Source organism: Mustela lutreola, chromosome 10 (assembly GCF_030435805.1).
Source record: "Mustela lutreola isolate mMusLut2 chromosome 10, mMusLut2.pri, whole genome shotgun sequence".
NCBI lineage: Eukaryota > Metazoa > Chordata > Mammalia > Carnivora > Mustelidae > Mustela > Mustela lutreola.
The window spans coordinates 112,462,792-112,488,088 of NC_081299.1; the positions used below are offsets into that span (position 1 = coordinate 112,462,792).

At 33.8% G+C, this 25,297-nt stretch overlaps 1 pseudogene; it reads right to left on the reverse strand.

Moving 5' to 3' along the window:
* Positions 1–3,988: 3,988 nt before the first annotated feature.
* On the reverse strand, positions 3,989–4,106 carry LOC131810650 (U6 spliceosomal RNA; annotated as a pseudogene).
* Positions 4,107–25,297: the final 21,191 nt, after the last annotated feature.

A 25,297-nucleotide genomic window follows, 5' to 3' on the forward strand; every position in this document is an offset into this window, starting at 1 on the left:
ACATGTTGGAGGAATATGGCATGTGACTGCCCGTTTCTCGACTGAGCTGTTTCTGCGAGTTCCGGGTATGGCACCTGGTAGCTAGCCCAAGTCTGCCCTACAGACAGGAGGTCAAGGAGATGCTATCCCCTTGGGACCAGAGGCACAGGACAGGCCTGCCTTCTGCCCAGACTCCTTCCTCAGAGTGGAGCACGTGTCCCTGCCCTAGTTGTCCCCTCATGTCTCCTTAGGAACCAGGCTTTGTCTCTCCGCACAGAGGGCGGGTGACACTTGTCTTGCCACCGGCCTGCTATTCCTGCCATGGCAGGCTACCCTGCTTCCCGTCCTTTTCCCGACCACAAGGCCAAAGGCTCCTTCTCTTCTCTGGGGGAGGCGTGCTGCGCCCTCCCCAGACTTTCTCCTGGGGAGTGCAGTGACAGACGTGTGCAACCACGCTTCTCTCTCAGATCTCAAATACACAACATAACCCTACACCTAAAGGAGTTGGAGAAAGAACAACAAAGAAAGCCTAAATCCAGCAGGAGAAGAGGAATAATAAAGATCAGAGCAGAAATCAATGAAATAGAAACAAACAAACAAACAAACAAAAACCACAATAAACCAACAACAACAAAAAAAACAATAGAACAAATCAACGAAACTAAGAGCTGGTTCTTTGAAAGAATTAATAAGATTGATAAACCCCTTTCCATACTTATCAAAAAGAAAAGAGAAAGAACCCAAATAAATAAAATCATGAATGAAAGTGGAGAGATCACAACCAACACCAAAGAAATACAAACAATTATAAGAACATACTATGAGCAAATCTACGCCAACAAATTCAAGAATCTGGAAGAAATGGATACATTCCTAGAGACATATAAACTACCACAACTGAACCAGGAAGAAATAGAAAACCTGAACAGACCCATAACCAGTATGGAGATTGAAACAGTCATCAAAAATCTCCAAACAAACAAAAGCCCCGGGCCAGATGGCTTCCCAGGGGAATTCTACCAAACATTTAAAGAAGAATTAATTCCTATTCTCATGATACTGTTCCAAAAAAATGAAATGGAAGGAAAACTCCCAAACTTTTTTTTTCTGAGGCCAGCATCACCTTGATCCCAAAACCAGACAAGGTTCCCATAAAAAATGTGAACTACAGACCAATATCCTTGATGAACACAGATGCGAAAATTCTCACCAAAATACTAGCCAATAGGATTCAACAGTACATTAAAAGGATTATTCACCACGACCAAGTGGGATTTATTCCAGGGCTACAAGGTTGGTTCAACATCTGCAAATCAATCAATGTGATACAGCACATCAATAAAATATATGATACTCTCCATAGATGCTGAAAAAGCATTTGGCAAAGTGCAGTGTCCCTTCCTGATTAAAACTCTTCAAAGTGTAGGGATAGAGGGCACATATTATCAATATTATCAAAGCCATCTATGAAAAACCCACTGCAAATATCATTCTCAATGGAGAAAAACTGAATACTTTTCCGCTGAGGTCAGGAACACGGCAGGGATGTCCGTTATCACCACTGCTCATCAAAATAGTACTAGAAGTCCTAGCCTCAGCAATCAGACAACAAAAAGAAATTAAAGGCATCCAAATTTTGCCAAATTGGCAGAAGAGAAGTCAAACTATCCCTGTTTGCAGATGATATGATACTGTATGTGGAAAACTTAAAGGACTCCACTCCAAATCTGCTATAACTTGTATAGAAATTCTGTAAAGTGTCAGGATATAAATCAATGAACAGAAATTGGTTGCATTTTTTTATACAAACAAGACTGAAGAAAGAAATTAAGGAGTGAATCCCATTTACAATTGCACCCAAAACCCTAAGATGCCTAGGAATAAACCTAACAAATTATCTATACTCAGAAAACTCTAAAGTACTCATGAAAGAAATTGAAAAAGACACAAAGAAATGGAAAAATGTTCCATGCTCCTGTATTGGAAGAACAAATATTGTGAAAATGTCTATGCTACCTAAAGCAATCTACACATTTAATGCAATCCCTATCAAAATCCCATCCATTTTTTTCAAAGAAATGGGACAAATCATCCTAAAATATATATGGAACCAGAAAATACTTCGAATAGCCAGAGGAATATTGAAAAAGAAAGCCAACGTTGTGTGCATCACAATTCCAGACTTCAAGCTCTATTACAATGTTGTCATCATCAAGATAGTAGGGAACTGTCCCCAAAACAGACATAGATCAATGGAACAGAATAGAGAGCCCAGAAATACACCCTCAACTCTATGGTCAACTAATCTTCAACCAAGCAAGAAGGAATGTCCTATGGAAAAAAGACAGCCTCTTCAGCAAATGGTGTTGGGAAAATTGAACAGCCACATGCAGAAAAATGAAATTGGACCATTTCCTTATACCATACATGAAAATAGACTGGAAATGGATGAAGAAGCATAATGTGAGAAAGGAATCCATCAACATCCTTGAGGAGAGAACAGGTAGCAACCTCTTTGACCTCAGCAGCAGCAACTTCTTCCTAGGAACATCGCCAAAGGCAAGGGAAGCAAGGGCAAGAATGAACTATTGGGATTTCATCAGATCAAAAAGCTTTTGCACAGCAAAGGAAACAGTTAACAAAGCCAAAAGTTGACTGTCAGAAGTTATCTGGGAGAAGATATTTGCAAATGACATACCAGATAAAGGGCCAGTATCTATCCAAAATCTATAAAGAGCTTATCAAACTCAACACCCTAAGAACAAATAATCGAATGAAAAAATGGGCAGAACATGAACAGACATTTCTGCAAAGAATACATCCAAATGGCCAACAGACACATGAAAAAATGCTCCACATCACTCGGCATCAGGGAAATACAAATCAAAACCAGAATGAGATACCACCTCACACCTTTCAGAATGGCTAAAATGAACAAGTCAGTCAATGACAGATGCTGGTGAGGATGTGGAGAAAGGGCAACCCTCCTACACTGTACGTGGGAATGCAAGCTGGTGCAACCACTCTGGAAAACAGCGTGGAGGTGCCTCAAAAAGCTGAAAATAGAACTACCCTATGACCCAGTGATTATAGTACTGGATATATACCCTAAAGATACAAACGTGGCATTCTGAAGGGGCACATGCACCCAAATGTTTATAGCAGCAATGTCCACAATAGTTAAACTATGGAAAGAACCTAAATGTCCTTCAACAGATCAATCAATAAATAAGATGTGGTATATATGTACAATGGGATACTGTGCAGCCATCAAAAGAAATGAAATCCTGCTATTTGTGATGACATGGATGGAACTAGAGGGTATTATGCTTGGCGAAATAAATCAATCTGAGAAAGACAACTATCATATGATCTCCCTGATATGATGAAGTGGAGATGCAACATAGGCGGTTTCGGGCATACGAAAAGAAAAATAAAAGAAGATGGGATTGGGAGGGAGACAAACCATAAAAGACTGAATCTCACAAAACAGACTGAGGGTTGCTGGGGGGAGGTGTGTTGGGAGAGGATGGTGGGGGTATGGACATTGGGGAGGGCAGGTGCTATGGTGAGTGATGGTGAGTGCTGTGAAATGGGTAAACCTGGTGATTCACAGACCTGTACCCCTAGGGATAAAAACACATTATATGTTTATAAAAATTTTTAAAAATAATTTAAAAAATCCATTAAAGAAAAAACACATATTGCAAGCCTAGAGCTAATCTCATATTCAATCAAAAAAGTTTGAATGTTTTCCCCTTAAAGATCAGAAAAAAGACAAGTGTGTCCACTTTCACTACTCTCATTTGACATAGTACTGGATGTCCTAGCCAGAGAAACAAGGAACACAAAGAAATAAAAGACTCCAAAAGAAAAAAAGGAAGAAGTAAAATTTTCTTTTTTTGGATAACATGAACTTACATGTAAAAAAATCCTAAAAACTTCACAAAAAATTTTGAATAAACAAATTTAATAAAGCTGCCAAATACAAGATCAATATATAAAAGACAAGAATTTTGTTTTGTTTCGTTTTTTAAAATAGTTTTTCATGTCATCCTTGCTCAGTGATCACGCTAATCTTCTCTGCATCATTCCAATTTTAGTATATGTGCTGCCAAAGTAAGCACAAGACAGGAGCATTTTAACACTCTAATGATGAACTATCTGAAAAAATAAAGAGAACAATCTAATTCACAATAGCATCAAAAATAATAAAATACTTAGGAAAAGATTTAACTAAGAAGATGAAAGATCTGTACCCCATAAACTATGACATTGATAAAGAAATTGAAGGAGACATAAATGTAAAGATAGCTCATATTTATGAATGGTAAGAATTAACATTGTTAAAATGTCCATACTACCAAAAACCATCTGTAAATTCAATTCCTATCAAAAATCCAATGTTAGGGGCGCCTGGGTGGCTCAGTGGGTTAAGCCGCTGCCTTCGGCTCAGGTCATGATCCCAGGGTCCTGGGATCGAGCCCTGCATCAGGCTCTCAGCTCAGCAGGAAGCTGCTACCTCTTCTCTCTCTGCCTGCCTCTCTGCCTGCTTGTCATCTCTCTCTGTCAAATAAATAAATAAAAAATCTTTTTAAAAAATCCAATATTTTTTTTACAGAAGTAAAGAATCTTAAAATTTATATGAGACCATAAAAGACAACAAATAATTAAAGCAGTTCTGAGAAAGAATGAAGAAGCGAAATTACACTCTTGATTTGAAACTATACTACAAAGCCCTCATGCTCAAAACAATAAGGTATACTGGCATAAAAATAGACCAATAAACAAGTAGAACAGAATTGAGAGTCTAGAAATAAATCCTTTCATACAGTCACCTAATATTTGACAGGGGCCAACATATGTAATGGGTAAAGATAGTCTGTTCAATAAATGATATTTAAAACTGAATAGTCACATAAACCAGCATGAAACTGGAACCTTATATCACTCATAAATCTTAACTTGAAATAGATTAAAGACTTAAATGTGATGCATGAAACTAAATTTCCTAAAGGAAAACATAGGAAAAATTCTCCTTGACATTGGTCTTGCCAATAGTTTTTTGGATACCAGGCCAAAAACACAAGCAAAAGAAGCAAAAATAAATGTATCAAACTAAAGTTTCTGCATTGCCAAAAAAAAAAAAGGGGGGGGGGAATGAAAACACAATCCACAGAATGGAAGAAAATACTCACAAATCTTATATCTGAAAGGAGGTTAATAACCAACAGATACAAATAGAAAAATATATATAATTAAAAAAATAGCAAAAGGATCTCAATAGACTTTTTTTTCAAAAAAGTTATATAGATGGGATTGGGAGGGAGACAAACCATAAGTGACTCTTAATCTCACAAAACAAACTGAGGGTTGCCGGGGGGAGGGGGTTGGGGAGAAGGGGGTGGGATTATGGACATTGGGGAGGGTATGTGATTTGGTGAGTGCTGTGAAGTGTGTAAACCTGGTGATTCACAGACCTGGGGATAAAAATATATGTTTATAAAAAATATATGTTTATAAAAGTTATATAAATGACCAACAGGAGCATTAAAAAGTGCTCAACGTAAAAACTCAGGGCAAAGTCATTATGTTGTTGTTGTTGTTGTTTACCTCTGAAAAACACAACAAGATATTACTACCTATTAGAATATATACTACTAAAAAATTAAAACTAACAAATTTTGGTAAATATTGGGGAAAATGGGGAACTTATGCACTGTGATAGGGATATAAATTTGTATGGAAAACAGTATGGAGATTATTCATATTATTAAAAGTAAAATTACCATATGATTCAGTAATCCCACCTCTAGGTATATATCTAAAGGAAACGAAGTCACTATTCGAAGACATATCGGCACTCTTATGTTCATTATAAAATTATTAACTCTAAGCAAGAGATGGAAATAACTTCAGTATCCATTCATGGATGAATGAATAAAATAAGTATGGTAAATATATACTATGGAATACTACTTAACCATGAAAAATTAAGAAATACTGCCATTTACAACAGCATGGATGGATCTTGAAGGTATTATACTAAGGGAAATATTTCAAAGATTTTATATATATTTTTTAATTTATGTATTATGATATCCCTTACATACAGAATCTGAAGAAAAAGCAAACTAATGGAAACTTAGAGTTGAGTTGACAAGAGGTGAACCTGGGGTGGAATAAGGTGGTCAAAGGGTACAAACTTGCAACTATAATATGAAAAAGTTCTGGGGATCTAATGTACAGCATGATGATCATAGTTAATAATCTATACATACATTTTTATTGTGCTTCCCTTTATTAAACTTTGCATATATCACATTCTTACAAGTTGAAAGTTTATAGCAATCTTGTATAAAAGAGGTCTGCTGCCACCATTTTTCTAACAACATTTGTTCATTTTGTGTCTCTCTGTCACATGTTGGTAATTCTTGCAATATTTCAAGTTTTTTCATTATTATTGTATTTGTTATGGTGATCTGTGATCAGTAATTATGACCCATTGAAAACTCAGAACTAGTTTACTTAAGGTATATACATTGTTTTTCCTTAAAGACATAATGCTTTTGAACAGTACAGTATAGTGTTTATTTTTTATATGCACAGAGAAACATAATTTTTTATTTGCACTGGGAAACCAAAAAAAATAATAATAATTTGACTTAGTTTATTGAGATAATCACTTTATTGAGGCGGTCTGGAACAAAACCCACAAGACCTCTGAAGTTTATCTCTACTGTACTATATACATAAAAGTTGCTAAGAGAGTAGATCTTAAAATTCCTTACCATACATGCATAAAAAACAGTGGCAACTATATGAGATAGTAGATGTATTAACATTTTTATGTAGATTATATTGCAATACAGATGTATGCCAATTTATCAAATTGTACAAAATTTACACAATGTTAAAAGTTTGCAATGTTATAAGAAACCATTTATTATATTTACAAATTATAATATGTCGATTATTTTTCAATAAAGCTGGAAAAAACTTTTTGTAGAATTAATCTAATTTTCAAAAAAGGAAGTAAGGAAGTAGAAACTGCAACTAACTCTGAAATAATAGAATACAAAATCCATTTTAGTTATATACACTGTGACAAAAACTATTAGTTAGTTTACAATGAAGGAGTACTTATGAAGCATGAAGGGCAGTCTATAAATAAGGCTGAAAGAACTCAGTTTTAAGGTTTAAATTTAAAATCTTCTTTTGAAATACTAAACTCACCACCCATTTTTCCAAACATAAATGTCTTAACTGCATGAATTTATTTCATACAACTCTATAATCTAGTTTCATAAGAAAGCAGCATGCAAATCTTGAATAAGACAGACTTGCTTAGGTTTCTTTATGTTCAACAGTAAAGGATACTTCCCTAAAAAGAAGAAAAATCAGCATATTTATTATGATAATTATTATTCATAATGAGATTCATATTGAATTAGGGAATATATATCCTCAGAGGGGGTAAAGTAAAATGAAATTTATTTTGGTAAATGTGTCTATGAATAGTCAATACAATGCCTCAATATAAATGAATATTATCATTTTGAACAATTTAATTACTATTATTAGAATTATTATAAGTATAAAAATAGCTATCATTTTAGCATGGAATATGAGACTCTCGTGCTCCATGCTTCATTACATCCACACAACAACTCTGCATAATAAGTATTATCATCACCATTTCATGGGTGAAACAACTGAGGCTAACACATTTAGATAACTGGTTTATGATTACATGGCTAGTAAAGATGCATCACACTAATTTAGGCTTTATGATTTCAGAATTGTACTCTTTCCACTACACATTCTATTACTCTGTAAATACTCGGCTTGTTTTCATTTAGTTCTTTAATTTTATTCATGTGACGATGGCTTAAAGCTCCATTTAAAGGAAGCTTAAAAAATTCATTTAGCCAAAAGCTCCCAAGAATTAAAAATGTCATGGATCTAATGTAGACATGGATATCATTAGTTAATGGGTAACTATATATTTTCCACTCTAGTGAGATAAAAATCAGAGTATTTTTCTAAGTTTTAGTCTCTGAGTGTTCAAAAGGACTTTGTTAAAATAGAAATATTTAGACAAAGGTGATCAAAAGTCTGGATCAGGTCACCTTAAGATAAATATTAGGAAACTGAGTAAACAAATGGAGATTTGAACACTGAGCTATGATATAATGAATGGTTTAAAGTATTTAGTAGAGCATAGAAAAGCCCTTTAAAGCCTGGTCTTAGCCTAGCATTGCAGCTTCTGGGATATCTATCATCTACCTATCTATCTATCTATCTATCTAGATATAAATTTGAAAACTTTTTTAACTAAAAGATTTTGAGAAATAGAACATAATTAGCACCATAGAAGATCTGTTTATGATAACAACCTAGCCCCTCCTCCCAGTTTGTTAATATTCTCTCTTATTTAATGTAACATTGTGCAAATATACCACTACTGATCTGCCGTTATGAATGAAATAACTATAATCATCTGTTTGCATATCCTGGTGAAAATATTCATTTAGTTCCATGTTGTATTTCTAGGAATGGACCAAATTTTTTTTTTAATTTTTAAGTTTTCTAAATATTGTCCAACTTACCTCATATGTTTTTATTATGTGCACTGTCATTCCTTCACATTCTTGCAAGACATTTTCACTGTTGCCCAATATGGTAAGTGTGTAATAGTATGTCATTCTAGGTTTTAATTTATTTTTAATTTAATTCCAGATTCATAATAAAGATAAACAGTTTTTATATATGAGTGGCCATTTGGATTACCCTTTCTGTAAAGTACATGCTCAAATCATTTGATATCTTAACATTGTGTCATACTGACTTCTTTAATAGTAGATTTTCTGAATGAACTTTTAGCTGTGTAGGTCTTCTCTATTTTATTTTGAACTTGTTTTCATTTCAAAATCTTTATATTTATTTTCATAATCTGCTTTTATTTTGCTTTGTCTATTATCTATCTATCTATCTATTTATTTGCAAGCAAGAGAGAGCGAGCAAGTGAGAGCGCAGGGAGGGATAGAAAAAGAAGGGAAAAGAATCTTAAGCAGGCTCCAGGCTCAGCACAGAGCCCAACTCTGGGCTCTATTTCACAACCCTGACATCATGACCTGAGCCAAAATGAAAGAAATAAAATAAAATTAAGGTGTTAAAAAAAAAGGAAAAAGAATTGGAGGTTTAATTAAGTGAGCCACACAGGCACCCCTGTGGTATCTTAAATTAGCTGTCATATCTTTAAAGTTCCAGAGTATCCATTTGGTTCATTTATAAAACCTTTTTCAATGTCATTTTTAGTTTCAGTTTTTTGTTCAATTTGCTTCCCCTCTCATTTCTTTGAGCAGAGTAATCAAGCCATTTTACAATCTTTATCGATCATTTTAACATCATACTTAATCCCATTTTGTCTATCAAATCTTGTTAATGGTTTTTCTTTGTGTGCTTTGTTACATTTTGCTATGTTCAAGACATTATATTTGAAACTCTTATTGAGTAGGGATAATTAAGAGCTATAATAATGGTATGGTCCTCCTTGGCAGGATTTTCTCTTATATCTGAGACTCTACAAGACAATCATACTCCAAATTCAGTGATTGACTTTCTCAGTTTACACAGAAGGCAAGGTAGGCTATAGTCTTATTTCTGCTTCTCCTTGTGCTTTGGGGATCTCAACTTAAATTTGGGTTGTACCAAAGTCCTCAAATTTGATTGCTGCTGGATTTTGAATTTTGTTTCTCTAGTATCAAGTGTCTATTAAAAACACAGCTCAGTGTGTTTTAGCAGTTTCAAATGCTCTCATAACTAAAATGGCTTCAGGCATATATCTTTAGACTCTCATTGTGTTTCGTATTTTGGCCCAGTAATCCCTCACTTATTTTTATAATCATTCTGATATTTTTAACTTTAAAAGCTATTTTGTCTGGATTTTTAAGTTGTCTTAAGTAGGAGTTTTTAGATCACCATTACTAGAAGCAACAACAAATATACATGAAAATATCTGCAGTAGTTTATCACATCTTTATGACTTTGAACTTCCATAAGCCGAGGCATCCTTCTCTAATCACTTAGGCAAACTCCAATTTACCCTTTAAAACAACACAAGAATTGCTTCATTTAAGAACATGTTCAGGGATGACCCTTCCCCACTGTTCTTACCAACATTCCTACACACTCTTTGCTACGCACACCTTGTTTATGAACTTTCATTAGGTATATCAGCGTCACCAGAATTTTGCTCTATTGTATTTTTGTCCTTTAGAGCTTTAATTAAATATTAATTCCATAGAAAGTCTGTCCCTTTTCTTTCAAACCTGGGTTAGTTATTTCTTCTCATTCTTTTTCAGAAGTTACTTTATTAGAGAAACTTACAGCTGTATTGTGACTTTGGAGCCTTTACAGTTTTTGGACTGGAAAAATCACCCATCCCTGAGATTTTTATGCCGCTTCCTTGCTGATATTATTCAGAAATCTGTTCAAAACAGACTTTTTCAGGGAGGCCCTTTCGGACCACTCAGTTACAAAACCTCTTCTCAATCACTGCTCTTTTTAAAATGTGCTTATTTAGTTCAAATATGCATCACTATTAAAGAAAAACCAGTACGATTTTTTTCTTTTTAAAGTTGGCTTACCTATTATCTATCTCTCCAATTAAAATGATTCCTCTGGGCTGGAGTTTTTTTGTGCTCATCTTAGGCCAGGCACTCAATAAATTGTCTCTGAATGATTGAATTGTTTGACTCCCTTGCTAGATTCTCAACTTCATGAGGCCAAGGATTGTTCTATTCAGTCCTTCTTTATCCTCAATGTCTGTTATATTGCAGTCACTTACGTGACTAATGGGGAAAATCACAGAAAGAAGGAGTTAAAACTACAGAAAAACCCCGTAGGTTCAATAACACAAAGCTTTCTAAAATTATTTAGCCCAAGAATTGCATACTGGCTGCACTTTTGATTTTTTTAAAATGGTATTGAATTTTATTTAAATGGAAATACTTGAATGGTAGAATAATAAAAAAATTATAAAAGCAACTTGCTCCTTAAAGTAAGAATTATATCGGGCATCTCTTCTAGAGGCAAAATTTTCAAATGTCAAACATCTGAAAGCATAGAAGGAGAAGTAAGAGTGTGAATTGTACTTCAATGCTCTTTTCTTTATATTCAGCAAACAGATTCATTCACACCTTTCCAATTTTTTTTAACTCTTTTGACAAAGCCTTCAGAGGAGTTACTGCTGATGACAACCATCACAGCCTGACAGGAGAAAATTTATAAAGAAAAATAACAGCATGTTTTTCCCAAATTGTTAAGGATATGGTGAAGCTCTGTCGGATTCAAAGGAGGAATGTGCAATTCCATGCTATATATAATAATAACTTATTTTAATAGTGGCTTTGCAATTTTTCAGATATATCCATTTACTGAAACCACTATGAAATAAACAAAAACAAACAAATTAACAGGGGTTCGAGACAGGAATTATCTAATCTAAAAATAGCACATGTTCACAGAATACACAACACATATCCCAAGTACTACTATAGGTTTCAAGTAATAGTCAAAACAATAGTAAACATGATTCAGACCCTACAAGTCAAATCATAAATGGGACCTTAACTGTAAATCCTTATCTTTAGATCAAAGCGGGTAATTGGGTGCTGAAGATACATTATAGAACTAATATGTTATAGAACTCCTCTGAAATGAGTCATTTATTCCATCACTTTTCCTGCACAGCTGCTGACCCATGTTTTGGTTCCTGGAAATAGCTGCTACCCGGTCATACTTCTTAAAAGCACATATATTGATAACTCTACTCATTCCTCCATTCCTCTGTGACTGTCACTGTGTTAAAATGTGGAGTCAGCTGACTCACTTGTGGTGGTAATAAAGTAGAAGAGTTTTCAAAGTATTTTGTTATTTCTAAAAATGCAAAAACCAAATTACATTGAAATCCTAAGGGGTGTTTCAGGGAGAGCTGTAGGATGTGTTTTCTTGTGTAATCCACAGAGATTAGCTCCAACACATAGGAGCAACCTTAGTGGTAAAACAAGAAGATAAACAGATGTATACACACCCTGGCACAAAATTATCACTTATGTTTGGCTTCCTAGTCTCCTCGTGTTACTTATTTATCTTAACTTCTCTCTGAAATCAGGGAACACAGAATCTCAATCAGTTGACATTTTTCTACTGAATTACCCAATAGTCTGATCATACCCCTAAGACTTTTTAAAATTAGTTCACTCATAATCCCAAATCTGCTTTGCTTCCTCATCTTAGTACACTGTAATTTGATTTCAAAATGAGGACAGTTGTCAGTAATGCCACATTCATTAATCTCTTTTACAATTCCATGTACTTAGAACTATGAAAATATGTTAATAACATCCATTCCAATAAGCCACCCTAAATTTATTATCATGAAACAAGACCTCAAGAAAAAGAATTCAAAATCATCCATGTATTTGCAATTTATTTCAATAAAGCCTTTATCAATAGACTTCCCTGTGCACATGGTGGTCAAATTGCTGGTGAAAACCAGCCAGATCTATTACAAGCTTTCTCATGGCTTCTAGGTAACCCAAGTGAGCCTTTATTGATACTGGGAAGGGATAAAGCAGGGAAGGGATAAACAGTGATGTAAGAATTGGCTAGACAAAAGTAATGACTCTCATTACAGAGTGAGTATTTTAAAGCAAAAGAGCCTGTTGGGAATATTGTTTTATAAAATAGTGGTTTTTTTAAATTAACCTTTAAAAATTCAATTAGTTAGCATATAGTGTACCATTAGTTTCAAATGTAGATTTCAGTTATTCATCCATAGCATATAATAGCTAATGCTCAGTACTTACTGTTATAGCTTCTTGAAAGCAGAATTTTAACCCACTGAGCCACCCAGGCGCCCTAAAAAAGCAGAATTTTAGATCATATTTTCTGATTACTTCCATGTAGTACAACACTTTCCTGCTAGCAACCTTCAAAACATACTGTTTGTTAGAGGAATTTCTTTAATAATAAATAAATAGGAATTTATTTAGATTTATAAATATATAAAATAAATAGGAATTTATTTAAATTTATTTAAATATTGTACACTGTTTCATTGTTAATAAATAAGGTGATGATATTATAACCATTAGTTGGTAGCACTGATATATCACTTTCTTTTTACTTCTCAGTGCATTCTCTTTGCACAAAATAGATATATATTTTAAAAGAATCTGAATCTGTGGCAGACTTTTAAAAAACCCTATACAGTAAAGTTTATCATTTTAAGTAATCTCAATTATCTTCCTCAATTGTGATAGTATATCCTTCTATCTAGGCCAGATATTGTATGAGGGATTTGAAGAGACATACTTTTCTAAATTTCACTTTTCTCATCTGCAAAATGCTGATCATGATCCTACAATAAAATACACTTACAATTTTTTGATGAAAATTTATTTATTTATTTTAAGATTTTATTTATTTATCAGAGAGAATGGGCGAGAGAGCAAGCACAGGCAGACAGAATGGCAGGCAGAGGCAGAGGGAGAAGCAGGCTCCCGGCCGAGCAAGGAGCCCGATGCGGGACTCGATCCCAGGACGCTGGGATCATGACCTGAGCCAAAGGCAGCTGCTTAACCAACTGAGCCACCCAGGCATCCCTTTTGATGAAAATTTAATCTGTATAAACAATATATTTGCTGTAATGCGTGGTTCATGTAAAACATCTTATTTAATTATAAGCAACAACAGTATTAGAAATTAAGTAAATGTGTCTATAATATTTAAAGTTTTAACACATAATTCCAGTGCTTTGCCTTATTTTCTCAAATCCCTTTACCACTTTCACTGACAGAATCAAATGTACTTTTTCTACTAGTAGCCGGCTCTTTGTCTTTTGTCAGAAAGATGCCCTTGTGAATTATTTATAATAGAGATATTAGCAATAATAATAATAATAATAAATAGCAATGAAAATGTTAAAAAAAGTTTTCTTAACTAATTAGGGTTCTTAGACATCAATTAGAGGAACCACCTCTGGCAAGCAAATTAATCTGCAAGACATTCCCAGAATTAACAAGTCAGTCAGATACAGGGTTGTCCGTAGACTGAAAGGTGAAGCAAAAGGACTAGGTTTGGAAAATAGGTAAGGACAGTGAAAAAAATGATGAAATTTTGGGGCAAAATAAATTCTTAGGTGTCCTTTCAATGGAGTCCTGGGCATTATGTAGCAGAAACTCTGGAGATTATCTCAATCCATTAGAGTCACCCCGTTTATTAGCTTGCTATTGACAAAGTTATTTACAAACTGTAGAGCAAGTGGTTATAATGTAGAAAACTGATGGTAATGCACAAGATTCTTGTTAACAATAATGCAAGTTAGTGATTTTTCATTAGAAAACATAAATGCTATATCCCAAATTATGGGCCCAGAGCACTTCTGCTGCACAACTCTGCTTATATCCCAAATAACCATGTGAACTAGTTTTAATATCTGCTTCTCTTCTTAATTTTTGAATAAAAATTCTTGACACAAGTATTTTATAATTGTGTGATAATCATGCATTTAATTTCTTGGAGAACAAAACACACTTTAGCATAACTATGTTCTTTCACAGAACCAGCCTTGATAACACACTTCTATATGTTAGAAATGATGTAATAAATGTAGAATATTGGGCACTCGTTTGGTATTCTTTGCCATGTTTTGCACTATCTAAAAAGAGATCAGTGAACTTGGACTGGAGTTAGTAGACATGGAAGAAAATAAAATATTACAGAGAAGAATACTCTGTGGTCCACAACCTAAACGGGCTGGGATTCCCATCATTTGGATCCATGTAGCTTTACAAAAGTCAATTAAATTTTTGTGTCTCCTATTAAAGTTGATTCCCCAGTACTTTTTCACACATCTCTTGTAAAGTATTGTTTCCCAGAAAGAAAGGGATTTTGCACATGTATCTGCCTTTGTCTCTGGTCATGATCTCAGTCAGGATCCTGGGATCGAGCTCCATATCGGGCTTCCTGCTCATTAGGGAGTATACTTCACAGTCTCTCTCTGCAGCTACCTCCCCCTGCCCAACTCATGCTCTCTCTCTCAAATACATAAATACAATCTTTAATTTTTAATTAAAAATAAGATAAATAAAATAAAATAAAAATTCTGGTCTTACTACCCCACTTAGCTCCTTTTTTTTTTTTTTGAGTTGTATTTAAAGCAGCATGAGAGAAGATGAGGCTTTTTTTTTTTAAAAAAAGGAAATAATTGAGTTTCATTATGATTTAAGATCTTGTCTGCTAGAAAAAAACGTTGGCTTTGTTAACGTGAAAATTAACAAAAGAGAATAAGATAGAATTCTAATAATTTTTGTAGAAATTAAAAATTTCCTCCAACCCAATTACATACAGACCCATTAAGTAAATTCATTCCAATGTCCCAAACCAACCTTTTCTAATAGTAATGCATCTGTGTAAACAGGGTCAACCCAAGGAATAAATAAATATTATTTTTTTCCTGTATCTTCCACAGTCACATCTGGGTATATTGGAAGCAAGCCAATTATCTATCTTATAAGACATGATATCATAAGGAAGCGTATTCTGTCCATTTGGAACAACTGAAAATCATTGTAATTTTATCTTGGTGCAGTAACTTGAGATGGCACAGTGTGGGTTATGAATATATATATATTTTTTTATACTGGGAAGAGAGATTATAGAGATATTGGTTATCCAAGAGAGATTGACAGGTGTTGATAGTTGCCAGGTCAATATACATCTACTTTTTCCTTTAATATCAGAAAGCACTGAAGGATTGACAACAAGGAAACTGAAAACAACATCAAATATTTTATTGTCTCTTTTCTAGTGATATTGTAACCATACGACAAAGTATCAGTCGTACAAGCTATCATGCTCTTTTACCTCTATCTTTCTGCCAGAAATGTGGGCTTAATAGTGAGAACTCCAACAGCAATTTTTGCAACTGTGAATAAAAAGCCATGAAAACCTCTAAATAGTTCACTTGACTTTCTTAAGACTCTGAACCAACACCAGAAAACACTCTCTGTAGTCTTCTTGTTAAATGAAAAAGTATGGTTAAACCACTTTTGAAAGTGTACTACATACAGCAAAATGTAAATATTAATTGAAATATGTCCTCTCAGCTGTGCTTAAGCAACTGAGTCCTGAGCTTTTCAGGTTTTCAGTCTGAAAGAATACACCTCTGGTGCTCTGAAAGGGAAAAGAAAGGACACCCTGTTCTCCATATAAATTAAAGAAGAGAAATCTGTGCATTTAAGTGGGCCATATAAAATTTATCAAGCACTTATCTCCTAACCCCTTCCTATCCAAATTACCTGATATGCTCTCCCTACTCCTTTATTCCACGTTACTGCCTTTTCCAGGATTCTGTCTCACATCACAACATGTCTTCTGTTATTTCCTTCTTGCAAGCTAGTTTTGTTTTCTCCATCTAAAAAAAATCAACAATCATTGTGTATTTCAATTCCCATTTTCCTCAAATGCATTGATTCTTCTTATCTATTACTCTTTTCTCATACTCAGTGTCTTCGTCTTTATGGGGTTTGTACTTTGCTTTTCCCCATCCTTTACTGCCATTATATAATCAAGTCTAATAACTTCTTAGAGAAAGTTAAAAATTCCTGCATAGCCACACGTGAACACAAAGTCACTGATTTTTAGCAAACCTATAAGATAGTCAGACATCCATTCAATTTCTTTTTTCTTTAGGATTTTATTTATTTATTTGACAGAGAGAGAAGACAAGCAGGCAGAGAGGCAGGCAGAGAGAGAGGAGGAAGCAGGCTCCCTGCTGAGCAGAGAGCCCGATTTGGGGCTCGGTCCCAGGACCCTGGGATCATGACCTGAGCCGAAGACAGTGGCTTAACCCACTGAGCCACCCAGGCGTCCCTCCATTCAATTTCTTAACTGAGTCTCAAATGCATCCTGAGTTCTAACCTAAACCTAAGTTCTACTTCTTACACGTTGTTATATGACCAAATTCTTTCAGTTCCGTATTTTGTAACATTTAAATATTAATCAATTGATGCTTTGTCTCTGTATTTCTATGAAAATAATCGGAATACTGTAGATTTATTGATATATTTATAGATTTATAATCAAAGTTTCATCAGTTGAAGTTTTTGGAAATTTCAGATATAATGATTAACCTAAAATGATTCTGCCTCAAATCCCTCTGATATCAAGGCCCAACACCTGATTATAGCCAAACCTGTGGTGGATAGTTCCATGGGAAATTGCAGTGACTTAACACTGATAGCATCTCATGTTCTCTCTCTCATTTTAGAATGTGTCCAACACAACCCCAAAGTGTAGGAGAGTTAATGTCCTCTGAAGACAGCTCTCAGTGAAGTGGAAATAAGAACCATAGATAAAATTGTCAGTTTTCAGGTCTTCATGAGGACAACTTAAAGAAGTTTCTCAGGACCTTTCAGTAAAAGCAAGCCTTCATTTTCTATCCACAACAATTATATCAACAATGTACCTCTTTGACAAAGTTGCTTCTTCACTGTATCACTTTCCCATTCTTTTCTACCTTGAATAATCTCCCAGATAAACTAACAGTACTCAAATCCTTTGTCCTACTCTTTGCTCTCAGGATAAATGGAGCCAAAAGACTTAGATTAATATCAAGTTCTGAATGGGATCTTAGAGCTATTACTGTCCAGATTTTCATAAACATAGGGACATTTGAATTATCAGGCTACAAATAAATTCTAAATGGAGGGGGCAAAAGCAAAAAGTAGAAAATTTTATGTTTGATTTTTAATCATTATTAATTGACTTTATTGATTATTAAAAATACTAACATTATAAAAGTGTGGATCTTTGTAAAACAATGTCATAATGTAAGAAATAAGTTGCATAGTCCTTTGGAGAATATTAAATCAAGTGTTCAGGTGCCATCTAATTTCTTGTTTAATCCAGAACTTTGGTGTGCATTATCTTTAGGAATAGGATTTTGAAGTCCAGACAGACTAACAGAAAACTGACCCAAATGTGTGTGTTTATATTTCTGCTTTTGTTGTAAAAATCAAAGTGTGATTGCTGGTTTAAAATGGTAAAACTAATAATGTTCATGGACTCTATTATAAATTTTCTAATTGTAGGGGAAGATTCCAATAAACATAGAATTAATTGATTTGCAAATCCTCAAAGAGCTACAGGATCAGGTAGTGGTATGTTCTGATTCAACAGCATCATAATGCAACATTTTATATGTGTGGCTACCGGATATTTTCATGAATGTTTGCTAGCTAGTCAGCCAATACAGAGAAATATTAGGTAGGGTAATTACTCACAGTTGTGTTTAATAAAATGAGAGAAAATTATCAAATGACACTACTAATAATAATCCTATAGCAGGCTAAATAATTCAATGATAATTACAAGTATTAATCTAGCTTTCTTCCCTGATTATGACTCTTCTCTCCTTTATCATAATGGGAGTAGCAGATTGTCTGCAATGAATTGTGAAAACCCAGCAGTGACTTTGGCAGTGAAGGCCTCCCATCAATTTTGATAGGTTAAAATGATTCTGGTTGGTCTTGAGCAAATGTGTCAATTTTTTTTTTCTGTGTGTGTCATAAAAGAAAGAAGCAATAGTAAATTCTTGCTGTTATTCCATGGAGCCAATAAAATCATACTGCCAAAAAGAGCCTGTTGACACCGTAAGTGTAGTTAACTGTCTTGAAATACTAGGCCTCGAAATAAAATTCCAATATTTCACATAACCTCTTTTTTTTTTTTTAGAAAAAAACAAAACAAAACAACTATACTGCTTACATTTAGGGCCCTGCTGTTGTGTAACTATTTTTGAACATGTCTACTGTAAGTTAATATATATATATATTTTTCTGTGCAATAAAGTCATTTAGAGATAAATTTGGATTGCAAATTATTTTGGAGGAGGCATGGTATTTGTGGCTAGTCTTACAAGTAAAAAGGACTAAACGAAAGAAGAAAAACATTTTTTATTACAGCATATTTACATCTGTTCAAAGTACTTATTTAATATAGTACTGACTAATGTATAATACTGTACACAAAGAAAGAAGTTAAATGAGTTATAATTTAGTCGAAGTATAGCTGGCCATTTTAAAACTTACCACTGAATCTTTCTGGTATGAAAAGGGATATCTGGCAATCTGGTCCAGTTCATTACATCAGGTCATTTGTATGTTCTTATTACCATTTTGATAGCATAGCACATTTTATAACCCAGACATTTTACAATGGAACTATGATGCACGTATTTTCAAAATTATAGACATACATGAAGCTATGAGGTCAAAAGAGATGAATGTCCGTAGTACCATATAGACTCAACAAATAAAAGTGTCCAAGGCTCTGAGTGAGATTTATGAAATTGTGTAAGATTAGGCCAACATGCGGTTTTGATATAAATAATCTGTTCTTAAATTAGAATTACAGTCGTTGAGTACAGTGTTGAAAATGGCAGATAGATTTTAGCTATCTTTGCTCACTAGGGAAAATGGAAAAATGTTTAGTCTGGTCAGATTTTCACTTAACTTCTGAAAAATCTTACGTTTGAGAGAACCCTTCTGAAATAAGAATCCTTAAAGACATAACCCCTTTGGCACAAGTTTTCAAGAAACTTGTTTGATGTTGTAGACAATTATATGGCACACGTACTGTTCTAGATGTTTCATGCCAATAATATGTAAGCCATACCAAGGCTACGTATACATATAGAGATGTTCCTCAGCTTAAAAGGGGGCTATGTACAGAGAAATACATAAAAAATTGAAAATGCATTTAATACCCCTAAACTATCAAATATCATAGCTTACCTTAAGCTTATTTAAACATACTCAGAACACTTACATTTGCCTGCATTTGGGCAAAATCATCTTAAGCAAAGCCTATTTTATAACAAAGTATCAAATATCACATGCAATTTATTAAATATTACACTAACAAAAGAAGAATGGTTATATATAGAATGGTTGTAAGAATATCAGGTGTTCACCCCTGTAATCTTGTAGCTGACTGGGAGCTATGGCTCACTGCCCCTGCCCAGCATCACAAGACGGCACCATACCACATGTCACTGGCCCTTTTTATAAAGACCCAAATTCAAAATTCAAAGTACAGTTTCTACTGAATCACTTTCACTTTCACATAATTTCCAAATATATCATAAGTTGAATCATTGTAAATCAGGAGCCATCTGATTTGAAAGTTAAATCACAGTCACCTATATACACACACACAAAAGGCCTTCATGTAGGGCCATCTATGTATCTCTAAACAACATAGCATGACATATCAACGGCAAAAAATGGAGGTGAAGGGGACAATTGCTTTGCGTCAGTACTCTGAGCAGTAACATACATGGCCTTACTCACCTAGCAGAACTCCAGAGCTAGCTGATAGCAAGAAATTTTGCAAATGTTTGCTGAACAGCTTAAAGGCTATTATTTTAAAATTAGTGTGCATATCTGTTTTCTGAAGATATGTTAATTTATTATATTGACTTATTACAAAACCAAATAATTTCCTCTTATTTAAGTGGCAGGTAAATAGAATTCTTTTTAATTTAAGTCAAATGGCTTTTTAGGGAAAATATACTAAAAATTCTGAAACTTGTATTGCTTATGAATCTTTTATTGGAATCCTTATCAAGTTGTATTTTTCAAGTTTTTCCTAATAATCTTCAATGAATTGAAAATATTTTTTGGATTTTATTCAAGGCTATTAACACACAATTTCACTTTGTTAAATATAGTGCTAAACGTTCAACCAAAACGTTGTGTCTTTTTTTTTCCAACACCACATCCTCCATCTACTGACTGGATTCTCTCCCCAACTAGCACATATATACCATTGTCTACCTTTAGGATAAGTAAGGGTCATCTTTTGTCTTTATTCTATTCCTCGTATGCTTCTGAACTTGTTGAATTTTAATATAGTCACACCATAAGCATCACATATTTGATTCCCCTTTCAATAGTAAACAGTGCACAACCAGAGCATACCTTCAAAGCTATCAATAAACTTACTCTGATATATTATTTTTGTATTTTTGTAAATTAAAATAATTAAATTATAGAACAAGAGTTTCAGGTGGTAGGTGTTGTAAGTTTTACCCAAACTGACTTTTGTCAAACTGGTTTTTGTCATCGTATATGTCAAGTAGTTTTCTCAGGTTTATTTTTAGAATATCCTTGTATAATGAATATTTACACTGATATCTAGTATAAACATCTTGCAATTTATTTTAGAAACATTAAGATATTGAAAATCAATCTATTTCTTTGATTCACTAAATACATTTTTGGCTTGTTTCCAGTACTTTCTTACTGGATAAAAAATGAATTTCAAGTAGTCTGAATTTCATTATTATATGGCACTTTCCCTTTGATGAATACAAAGACGATATTCTATATTAGCTATCTGAGAAGAATTCATTTTTTAAATTTTATTTATTTGTAAGAGAGTGAGAGAGAGCACAAGCAGGGGGAGCAGCAGGGTGAGGGAGAAGCAAACTCCCGGCTAAGCAGGGAATCTGTTGCAGAACTGAGTCCCAGGACCCTAAGATCACGACCTGAGCTAAAGGCTCAGGCGATTAACTGACTGAGCCACCCAGGTGTCCCAATCTGAGAAGAGTTCTGTATGTTATTCCTATTCATATGAAGTTTAAAGTCTAGGTAATTAACTTAATATTTTAGTGGCTATTACATAGATAGCACTAAGTTCCAGGCAGAGAGTAAGAAAGAAATATTAAATCAACAATATTCTATGCATTCTAAATGAAAATAATTAATCAATCATAATAAATCCTTCTATTTATGAAATATCAACTTATAAGCTTTCCTCCATATGAACATTGCCAAATACCAGAATAAAGGGTCATCTAATACAAATAAAGGATAGAATTAAAGAATTCTGGTAAGCCATTTAATTTTGAAAAATGGTGCTATATTGTTGCTGAGTTGTGGTTTTCAGTTACATAAGTGTAGAAGTAACATGAGTGTTATGTGAGATGAGAAATGGTATATAATTAAGATATTTTTAAAGGTACAGATAAATACAAATTTGTAAACATAGCATTATGGAGGAATAAAAATAAATGATAGCTACACACTCTAAAATGAATAAATCTTGGAAAGTTAATAGAGAAGTAAAACAAGGACAGTGCAAAAAGTATGGTACATTTTTATGAAGTTCAAACAAATTCTGTGAAACCGTAGATGGACTTAAGGATACTATTATGTATCAAATATTGTAAAAATTAAGCAAGGAAGTAGCAAACATGAAATAACCAAAGCATACAAACTTGGGTAGATACAATAGTTGTGATCATGTTCTACTTCATAAAGAGATGAGTTAATAGATAAATAAAAGTAACTAGACTTTTTAGAAGTTAATAAAACTTTACCTGTTATTTCTTAGCAATATAAAATATATGGTTTTCTAACAAAAACGCTTATCTTAAAAATATTTAAAAATAAATTTCAGGGTACTCATAAGGTTATATTTACTTTTCCCTGAAGGAAAAGCTGGTTGTTGTAGTTGTAGTTGTTTGTTTGTTTTAGTCTCCTCCTAGTTTTTATTATTATAATGTGGAATGAGGAATGTTAGATTGAAAAGTGAATTATTTTATAGACAAAAATCATTACTTGATTCACCTCCTGGTACAGCAGATGGAACTCCTGTAAATATGCCCTTTTGCCTTATGGAAGAGTAACAGTTATGCTTACTTCTGAAACATACTTGGTGGTTGCCCTAAATAGAGACACCATAGTAAACATTTTGAATATTTGCAATTATTTTTTATAGTCATAGGGCTCCAAAAGGCACTGCTGGTATCTTCGCAGGTATTTCAATAAAGCTAAAAGTTGCCTGACTGTTTAAAAATATTAACAAGGCACAAAACATGGCAGAAGTACTGTACTCAGATATTATTTTTTTCCATATGCTCCTGATTCCAGACATGAAAGTTATTTTTAAAAATTTTTGTTATAGAAGATTTTATTTATTTATTTGACAGAGATCACAAGTAGGCAGAGTCAGGCAGAGAGAGAGGAGGAATCAGGCTCCCTGTTGAGCTGAGAGCCCAATGCGGGACTTGATACAAGGATCCTTGGATCATGACCTGAGACGAAGGCAGAGGCTTTAACCCACTGAACCACCCTGCGCCCCCATGACAAGTTATTTTTGATAGATATATATACAATGTATTTTCCAGTTATAAGAAAAATGGTTCTGCTATTTTTAACCTTTTTTAAAAATTACATAATTTTTTTAAATTAAAATTTTATTTTTAATGTTTTACTTTTCTTTTCTTTTTTTAAAAGATTTTATTTATTTATTTGACAGACAGAGATCACAAGTAAACAGAGAGGCAGGCAGAGAGAGAGAGAGAGAGACAGGGAAGCAGGCTTCCTGCGCAGGAGGGAGCCCCATTCAGGGCTCGATCCCAGGACCCTGAGATCATGACCCGAGCCAAAGGCAGCAGCCCAAACCAATGAGCCACCCAGGCGCCCCAATGTTTTACTTTTCAATATACTACTTAGAATATAAAACCTATTCCAGTTGGTAAAAAGTTTACCGTTTAAAAAATGGTAATTTTCTCATTGTGTCTTCCCCTCTCATTGCTTTATTTTGAATAAAAAATTTCACAATAAGCATAACTGATGCTTTCCTTTTGAGAGTCCCTCTGTTGGTCATATTGCATATGAGCCATGACAATAAGTTTTACAAAATTTACTCATGTTTGTTGATATGTTTTATCATAACTAATTTTTCCTCCATTATCTAGATTCCCCAGCTTTCAGACAGGTGGACACTTCAATAAACCATACCCAAGGGATATATCAAGTACTTCTTAGACATCTCTCAGATCCTTGAGGTCTCATTTTGCTTAATATTAACAAACTTATTTTAAAGTTTATATGGAGAGGCAAAGACTCACAATAGTCAACATACTGTTGAAGGAGAACAAAGACTGAGGACTGATTTCAAAGTTTACCATAACGATAGGGTGCCTGGGTGGCTCAGTGGGTTAAGCCTCTACCTTCGGCTCAGGTCAGAGAGCCTGCTTCTCCTCATCTCTCTCTCTGTCTGTCTCTCTGCCTATTTGTGATCTCTCTCTCTGTCAAATAAATAAATGAAATCTTTTTAAAAAAGTATACCATAACGATAATTGTAAGCAAGATTTTGTAATATCACAGAAAGACTAGATTAAAGGAACAGAATATATATTATCAATTATATTTTATATTTAATATAAAAGCAAAAGCAATACAACAGAGCAAAATACAATCTTTTAAACAAATGGTTCTGGAGTAATGGTGAAGCTAAATGTAAAAATATAAAATAAAAATAAAATAAAATAATAAAATAAATTAAATCCAGGCTGAAATCATACACTCTTCACAAAAATTAACTCAGATTGGATTATAAACCTAAACATGAAACAAGTAGAAGGTAATATAGAAGAAAATTTAAATGACCTTGGTTTTGGAAATAAATTTAGCTACAAAACCACAAGCACTGAATTTAAAAATGTCTACTCTGTGAAACAATGCCAAGAGAATGAAAAGGCAAAGCACAGACTAAGAAAAAATTTTCAAAATACACATCTGGCAAAGGACTGTTAATCAAAAATACACAAAGACCCCTTAAAACTCAACAATGGGGGAAAAACCTGATTAAAAATGAGCCAAAGACATTAGCAGATACCTCACAAAAGAAAATATTACAGATGGCAAATAAGCATATAAAATGATGCTTCACATCATATGTCATCCGGAAAATGCAAATTAAAACAAAAAAGAGACACCAGTACATACCCAGAATCCAGAATACTGACAACAAACACGAAATGTTAGTGAGGATGTGGAGCAACAGGAATGTTCTTCCATGTCTATTGAGAATAAAGAATGGAAAACAACTTGGCAGTTTCTTACAAAACTAAACATATTCTTGCCAGATGATTCAGCAGTAGCAGTTCTTGGTATTTATCCAAAGAAGATGAAATCTATACCCACAAAGATGTCTATAGCATATTATTCATAACTGACAAAAGCTTGGAAGCAACCAAGATATCCTTCCATAGGTGAAAGGTCAAATAAAGTGTAGTACATGCAAACAATGGAATATTATTTAATGCTAGAGAAATGAATTTCCACACCATGAAAAGATATGGATATAAGTATTTAATAAATATATGATTTTAGGCTTCTACCAGTCTATCAATAGTATTAGTATATTTTAACAGTGAATGCTCAGCATT